Here is an 8,794-nt window from a genome sequence, read left to right as displayed (position 1 = left end):
TTAGTATGAAGCAGAGGTTTGACTTTGCTGCTTTCTCTTCAAAACCTCCACCAGGTCATTTTTAAGAGCTTCTTGTTTTTGCTTTGTCTTCAAACGTCTGCACAGACCTCAGGCCATTGACGATGTCCTTTGTTTTTCCAAAGTAGATTTCATTTAGCATACTTTTGATTTTATTCTCCATGTCCTCCATGAGCACCCAATGTGGGCTATGTGTGGGGAGCAGGCACTCACAGTTTCATCTTTCTCCATTTATCTGGTGAGGCTGTCTCAAGGTTCCTGGTGCCAGAACCGGATTTGTTGGCTTGCAGCCACAGCATCACCGTAGAGGTCAATTTATAATGGGCAGTGCGACCACTGGATTTCTTCTGCACTTCCATTACAGATGGAATCCCAGCAGCCTTTGATCTTCTTTGATCCATCTCCAGCCTTCTTTATGAGGATCACTCCAACAAAGCCATGATACGGATCCCAGAGGAAGACAGAGCAGATGCTGCTTTCAAAATACAGATCTCGATACTGGTCCAAGGCATCATTGGCTTCCACCTCCAGCTTTCGCAGCCACACAGATGGCATGGCCCCATCATCCAACAGAGGGTCATACTTGTTACTCCATGGTAACCTATAGGACTCCCCTTCTCTCTTGTAGTCACATAAAAGGGAATCCTTTCCCATCACCATGTCTCTGGCTATTTTCAGTGGCTGATCAACAGATGACAGAAGATCTTCACACAGATTGGGGACCAGGTTTATCAGGTTGCTGAGGTTTTTCTCAATTTTCTTTGGAGGCAGGAGACATGTTAAGTCCAAGGCACAGGCCAGCTGCTGATCACTCATGGTGGTGACAGTGGTCCCCGGTCCTGGAGTCTGTAGCTCTATCCCCCAGAATCTTTTTTTATATGTTGCTGGATTCAATTTGCTGTCCTTTTGTTCAGAATTTTAGCATCAATATTGATCTGTAGTTTTCTTTGGTTTAGGATATAGTGAATAATATCAGGATAATACTGGCCTTCTAGAATGAGTTGGGAACAGTAGCCCCTCTTAATTTTTGGAGAGTGTTGGGAGGATTTGTGTTAATTCTGTAAATGCTTGGTAGCATTCACCAGTGAAGCCATCTTTGAGCTCTCTTTGAGGAATGTTTTTCTAAAAAATTTACTAATTATTTCTCTTTACTTGTTAAAGGTGTATTCAGATTTTCTATTTCTTCTTGAATCAGTTTTAATAGTCCATATCTTTCTAGGAAATTATTCTTTTCATTTTTCATCTAGTGTATTAGATGTGACTGTGTGATTGTGAAAACCTTGTGTCTGATGCTCCTTTTATCTACCTTGTCAACAGACGAGTAGAACAGAGAACAGAACTGATAGGATATATGAAAAGTTTTGTTATAGGAATCAGCTCACACGACCATGTGGATTGGCAATCTGAATTCTGTAGGGCTCCAGAGGATGGTATTGAATTCCCTAGAAGAAGGAGGCTGGCTGAAGTAGAGATAGAAATCTTCCTTTCTGACTGTTGGAATCCTGTGTTCTTGGTTTAAAGCCTCTAACTGAATGGATGAGGAAACTTCTTATTGCTGAAGGCAGTCTCCTTTGTTGGTTGTAGAAGAAATCACCCATAGATGCAAACAACTGACTAATGACTTAAATCCATGTAGAAATACCCTCACAATAATACTCAGGCCAGTACTTGCTTAGCCAAGCAACTGGACACCATAACCTAGCCAAGTTGGTACATGAAATTAACAATCACAGGTAGGTGATCTAATTTGTTGATGTACAGTCATTCATAGTATTCCATTATAATCCTTCTTTATTTCTATAAGCTTGGTAGTGATGCTTCCTCTTTTTTTTTTTTTTTTTAGTAATCTGAGTCTTCTATCTTTTTTCCTAGGCCAGTCTAGCTAAAGGTTTGTCAGTTTTATTGATCTTTCCAAAGAACCAACTCTCACTTTTACTGATTTTCCTTGTTGCTTTCCTATTGTTATTTTCATTTATTTCTGCTTCAATCTTAATTTTTTCTTCCTTCTGCTTGCATTGGGTTGAGTTGTATTCTTGTTCTAGTTTCTTTTTTTTAATAATTTTTTATTAATTAAAAAGAAATTATAAGAAAGAAATGCAAACATCCGTAATATATGCTCATTCTGTTCTACATATATGATCAGTAATTCACAATATATCACATAATTGCATATTCATCATCATGATCATTTCTTAGAACATTTGCATTAATTCAGAAAAAGAAATAAAAAGACAACAGAAAAATAAAACAAAAACAGAAAAAGAAAAAAAAATTTTACATACCATACCCCTTACCCTTCCCTTTCATTGATCACTAGCATTTCAAACTGAATTTATTTTAACATTTGTTCCCCCTATTATTTATTTTTATTCCATATGTTCTACTCATCTGTTGACAAGGAAGATAAAAGGAGCATCAGACACAAGGTTTTCACAATCACACAGTCATATTGTAAAAGCTATATCATTATACAATCATCATCAAGAAACATGGCTACTGGGACACAGCTCTACATTTTCAGGCAGTTCCCTCCAGTCTCTCCATTACATGTTGGATAACAAGGTGATATCTACTTAATGGGTAAGAATAACCTCCAGGACAGCCTCTAGATGCTGTTTGGAATTTCACAGCCATTGACACTTGGTCTCATTTCACTCTTCCCCTTTTTGGTCAAGGTTTTCTCAATCCCTTGATGTTGGGTCTCAGCTCATTCGAGAGTTTTTCTCAATCCCTTGATGCTGAGCCTCACTTTTTCTAGTTTCTTAAGGTGGAAGTTCAGGTAATTGATTTGAGAGCTTTCCTCTTTTTACGGCTATAAATTTCTCTCTAAAATCTGCATTAGCTATATCCTATGGGTTTCGATATGTTGTAGTTTCATTTCCATTCAACTCAAAGTATGGGAATAGGTCATGTTAAAACATCACCAAACTCAACTGTTCTTACATAAAGTCAGCTGTTTTCTTGAATAAAATCTTCTTGGGTGATTGCAGCCCCTTGGGTAATTTCCAAAGTTCTGAAAAAGTTAATTTTGATAGCTTTTATGGAGAAGCAGATCTTCAGAGGTTCTTGCTCTGTCATTCAGGGTAATCTCCCTCAGATCTTGTTTGGTATGAAGCATTTTTTATACTGGTTAAATTTTGCTGGCAGTACTGTTGAACTAGGCAGTAGGTGGGGGTTAAAACATTGATAAGAAATTAGGAAAAACATTTCCCTTGGGACACTTTAGAGTTTTAAAAGGTCCTTGGAAGGCATCATAAATTAATCAAAAATCCTATTTCATTTATTTTATTGGCCAAAATCTCTCACTTCATAAAAGAAAGTAATGTTCCCTGACCCTGTGATCCCTTCACCTAGCTCCCTATTTCCTGCTTGCTCTCGCAGCACTAGAAAATGTTTTCTGCACCCACACCAGAAAAGGGAAACCACTCTTGCGAAGGCCACCAATGGCCTCCTGATTGCCAAATCTAATGGTCAATTCTCAGGCCTCATTTTATTGGCATTCTCAGCAGGGTTTGATACAATTAATCGTGCTCCTCCCTTTTAATTCATCATTTATTTGCTTTCTAAGACACAAGACTTCTTTCCTCAAGCCTTACTGATCATTTCTGCTCCTATGCTGGATTAATTCATTTGGCTACCTTCTTAATACCTTATAATATCTTCTAAACATCTGAGTCTCAAGTAGCCACCATGAGAGTGTCTGAAGATCATTTTGAAATGAATAACTTTTTCCTGAGCCACCACAGATATTTGTGCTCAAAGTGGTTCAGTATTAATGTCATTAATAATATTAATTATCCATTAACAGTGAAAACCAACAGTGATTTTAAAAATGAACCCCAAATCAATTTGCTAAAAAAAAAATTCTGACATTGGTTCAATGCCAACTTTGTGATCACCTTTCAGCCGTGAAATGGGAAAGTAAGCTTAAAAGAAATTTGCTGTGCCAATTGGACTTTTTTTTTTTTTAACCACATCCCCAGGGCTGTTAAAGAATTTGTCATTTAAGCAATGATAAAAAGTTTTAGAATCCACAGTAAAAACAATAAGAATTTAAATAATAGCAATAATCTTAGGGCCCCAAACAGTGCATTTCTAAAGTGTGCATTAAGGGAATCAGTATTTATCACAAGGATATCATTGATTCCCTGGAACTAGCCCCTTTGCTTTCAAAGTTTCCAGCAAACTTTTGTTTCACTATGACAGTGTGTAAGTAACAAAGGCGGAAATTCCAAAATGATGAGTGGGTAAGTTCTGGAAAGTAGAAATGAAACAGATTCTGAAGGTAAGGGCATGTGCTCCTCTGAAAGGGAAACTGAGCGGTGTCGTGAACACCTGGGTGGCACATAGTAAACACTCGTTACAGATACTCTTTGTCTCTGTGGGCTTTTACTTACACTGCTTGGTTTTCACTTACAACTTAAAAAAAGAAGAAATGTAGGCATTTGGGTAGAAATATGTCCTTCCAAAAAGGTATGCTGAAGTCCTAGCCCAGCGCATCTCAAATGTGACCTTCTTTGGAAGTGGGGGGTCACTGCAGATGGAATTAGTTCAGTGAGGTCACTCTGATGTAGGGCAGGACCCGAATCCAGTGGGACTGAGAAAATGCAGATGGGATGCACACAGAAGATGGTCGTGTGAAGATGGAGGCAGAGATTGAAGCTAAGTTACCACAAGCCAAAGAACATCAAGGATTGCTGGCCACCTCCAGAAGCAAGGGAGAGGCATGCAACAGAGTCTTCTCTAGAGACTTCGGCGGGGAGGATGGCCCTGCTGGTACCTTGATTTTAGACATCTTGCTTCCAGAACAGTGAGAGAATAAATCTCTATTGTTTTGAGTCACCCAGTTTGTGATATTTTGTGAGGGCAGCCCTCGGGAAACGAATACAATGGGGTATATTTCTTGCTTAGACACTGACTTAATTAATAAAACGCATTTTAGGGCGGTGCGAAGGTGGCTCAGTGGCAGAATTCTCATCCATTTTGCAATTATCTTCTAGTTTCAAAATATAATGACCCAAATCATATGTCAGAGGACAGAAAGGATACATACTTAATAGTTCAATCTTATTTATTTCATTCAGATCCTCTATTTTCTACCTACATGTTCTATTACCAATTGTTTTGAGTTAAAATTTCTACTACGTGTTCTGTTTCTTTTTTTTATTTACATATTTTGGACTGCTACATGGGACATGAGCTTTTAATGATCCTGTTTGACCACAAAGGTGATTCTAGATTAGAACATCTATTAATATAGCATCTATTAATATAACTCATGAAATTAATAGATCAATAGAGAAAAATCATGATCTTACCCAGATGTTGTTAAGGTATTGATATTCTTAATGGTAAAGTAAAAGAAGTATTCCCATTGACATAAATAAGACAAAGTGCCCCCCAATTCCACCATTTAAATACTGTTATGGAACTACAAGCAAACTCACTGCCCTCCCCTTCTCTACATGGGACATGACTCCCAGGGGTGTAAACCTTCCTGGCAAGTGGGACAGAAATTCTAGAACGAGCTGGGACTCAGCATCAAGGCATTGAGTAAATCTTTTCAACCAAAAGGGGGAAGAGAGAAATGAGACAAATAAAGTACCAATGGTTGAGAGATTTCAGAGTTGAGATGTTATCCTGGAGATTATTCTCACGCATTATACAGATATACCCTTTTTAGTTAAGGTGTATTGGAGAGGCTGGAGAGAGGTGCCTGAAAATGTAGAGCTGTATTCCAGTAGCCATGTCTCTTGAAGATGATTGGATAATGATACAGCTTTTGCAATATGACTATATGATTGTGAAAATCTTGTGTCTGATGCTCCTTTTATCTATGGTATGGACAGATGAGTAAAACATATGGATTAAAAATAAATAAATAATAGGGGGAGGAAATGTTAAAATAAATTTAGTAGATTGAAATGCTAGTGATCAATGAAAGGGAGGGGTAAGGGGTATGGTATGTATGAATTTTTTTCTGTTTTCTTTTTATTTATTTTTCTGAATTGATGCAAACGTTCTAAGAAATGATCATGATGATGAATATACAACTATGTAATGAAAAAAAGAATGTTCATATTGTATGTTGACATAGGGAAATAGCTCATAGATATTTAAAAATTCTTTAAAGCTAGAATATTTAACACACTATCAATGGCACATAAATAATGGAACTGAATAGAGAATCTAGAAATAGATTAAAATGCATATAGAAATTTAGTACATGATAACAATGACCTTTCAAATCAGTGGGGAAAAGTGACTATTCATTCAGTACGTAACATTGGGAAAACAACTAGCCTTCTGCAAAAAATAAAGCTGCATCTCCACTACAATCCTTATACAAAAATAAGCTCCAGATGATAGATTTAAATGTAAAAAATAAAACCCTAAAATTACTAAAAGAAAACTTGGAGTATTTACAGTCTATTCTTGCATTGGGAAAGACCATTCAAAGAAAGTCTTAAAACCCAGAAAAATTGATACATTTAATTTCACAAAAATACTCCAAAATTCTCTATGCAATCAAAAGACCAAATTACTGAATTATATAAACATGAAAGAATAATTTGCTTATTATATAAAGAAATTACATAAGCCGAAGACCAATAAATCCAATAGGAATATGGACAAAAGACAAAAACAGGCAGGTCACACAAAAAAGAAATACTGTCTCACAAACATATACAAAGATGGTCAACCTTATTTATAATTTAAAAAATGTGTAAGATTGGCAGAAATTTAAAAGTTTGAAATAACTCAGTGTTAGTGAGGGTATGGGAAAACATTCTCATACCTCTTTGGAATAAAATTCAGCCATTGCCCAAAATTTAAATGCATGTATCATTTTTAACCCAATAATTGCGCTATTAGCAAATTATTATTAGATGTGAGCCTAAGGTATACAAGATGTATGTCCAAGGGTGGTAAAAGATACATTTGATTTAGCTCTCCTAGAGATTCTTTACTTTATTCAGCTAATATTCCAATAATTTTGGGAAATAAGTGGGGAGAGATTAATGCAAAGTGTGTCTGTGTCATCTGAAAAGCTCTCTCCCCCAGGAGTGAAGTTGGTTTTTATAGTGAAATAAACATATAACTTTTAAGCAGCGGTATTTCTCAGAAATCCTCTGTTGCCTCCTTTTCTAGCCGGCCTGTAGCAGTTTAATTCTAGGATGCATGACACAAATGAAACTTGAGACTGTAGAATTCCACATTTATAATAGCAAGTCTAGAAATAAATGTCCTTGCTTGGTGGGTGACTGGTTAAAATAAATTATGGGGCACCCATACACTAGAATACTATGTAGCTGGTTAGAAGTTGAAGTAGATGACCCCAAACTATCTCCAAGACGTGTTGCCAAATCGTAAAATCAAGGCATATTCCAGGCCTTGGTGCTCGCTGTTGCTTTGCTTGGAGCACTCTTTCCTCAGGCATCTCCGTGGTTTATTCACTTTCCTCAAATGTCTAATCAAAAGTCATCTTATTAGAGGCACATTTCCTGGCTGCTGACCACCAAGAGGTGTGCTGTGTGCATGCCTGTAAACACACACACACATACTCTTCTTTTCTTTTGCATACATGTAAACACATCTAATCAGAGCAGAAGCCCTCTTACTGAATGAAGTCAAGGATATTAAATTGGTCATTTAATGAAAAGGCTCATTGAAAATAGGAAATCCTTTAAAAATGATATATGAGTGTAACTTTAACCATTTAATTTTTACTTAAAATCTCTTGTTTAAATAGGAGCACACTGATTAGAATTTCGTGTTCCTTCTTGCATAATCTGCACATTAAATGAATTTTTATGATCTTTGTTTAAAGTAAGATTCTAATTTTTAAAACATTATCTAGACACTTCCGCCCACGCAGCCCGCCTGAGTCGCACGGTAGCTTCGGTTGGGTCAGCCATGCGAGGGACCAGCCACGGCGAATGGTCGGAGCCACCCCCCCCCCCCGCCCCGCCCACTGTGCACCCACTCCGACAGGCTGAGATGCCTCCCGAGTCCTCCCCGCTCGTCTTGGAGGGTCTGGGCACCGCCTGGTCGCGGACTGGCCCGGACTGTGTCGTGAGGCACCTGAGCTACTTCTGCCGCGGCCAAGGGGTGCGGAGCTCCACGCAGCCGGGCAGCCCCACCGCTGACTTTGCTTCACAAGTACCCAGCAGTCTTCCAGCTAATGTACCCACTGACAGGTGTTATGGCTGGGCCAGTGTTGGCGATGGAGCTATCCATAAGAGGGTGGTGAGCACAGGATGGAACCCATGCTACAAGAATACCAAAAAGTCTGTGGAAACTCAGGTTATGCATACCTTCCAAGAGGACTTTCTCGGGGAAATTCTGGATGTGGCCATCCTTGGCTACCTGACACCAGAAAAGAACTTCGAGTCTTTAGAATCGCTTGTTTCAGCAATTCAAGGTGATATTGAGGAAGCTAAGGAACGACTAGAATTACCAGAACATTTGAAACTTAAAGAAGACAATTTCTTCCAAGTTTCTAAAAGCAAAATAATGAATGGCCACCGCTGAGAAATCATCTTATTTACTCATTCACTGTTTTCTAGTAGTTCGCTACTCAAAACAACACAGTCTTATGTTGGCCATATTTTAAAAATTATTTTCCTATAGCTGTGAATTAGTTTAAACAGTACAATGTAATTACTATGTTTATGCTTCAACTGTTAAATTAAACCCTGCATGCAACTGTACTAAAATTCATTTTTAAAATTTTCTTTTTTATGTAATATGTTGATTAAAAACTCAAAATTTT

General features: G+C 37.7%; 2 pseudogenes; one reads left to right on the top strand and one right to left on the bottom strand.

The window, feature by feature from the left end:
* LOC143655908 (F-actin-capping protein subunit beta pseudogene) lies at positions 1-834 on the bottom strand (annotated as a pseudogene).
* A 3,800-nt stretch (positions 835-4,634) lies between these two features.
* On the top strand, positions 4,635-8,553 carry LOC143655900 (riboflavin kinase pseudogene; annotated as a pseudogene).
* The last annotated feature ends 241 nt before the right edge of the window (positions 8,554-8,794 follow it).

This window comes from Tamandua tetradactyla, chromosome 2 (genome assembly GCF_023851605.1).
Source record: "Tamandua tetradactyla isolate mTamTet1 chromosome 2, mTamTet1.pri, whole genome shotgun sequence".
In the NCBI taxonomy this organism is placed as follows: Eukaryota; Metazoa; Chordata; class Mammalia; order Pilosa; family Myrmecophagidae; genus Tamandua; species Tamandua tetradactyla.
This window is presented reverse-complemented; position numbering and strand designations above follow the sequence as displayed.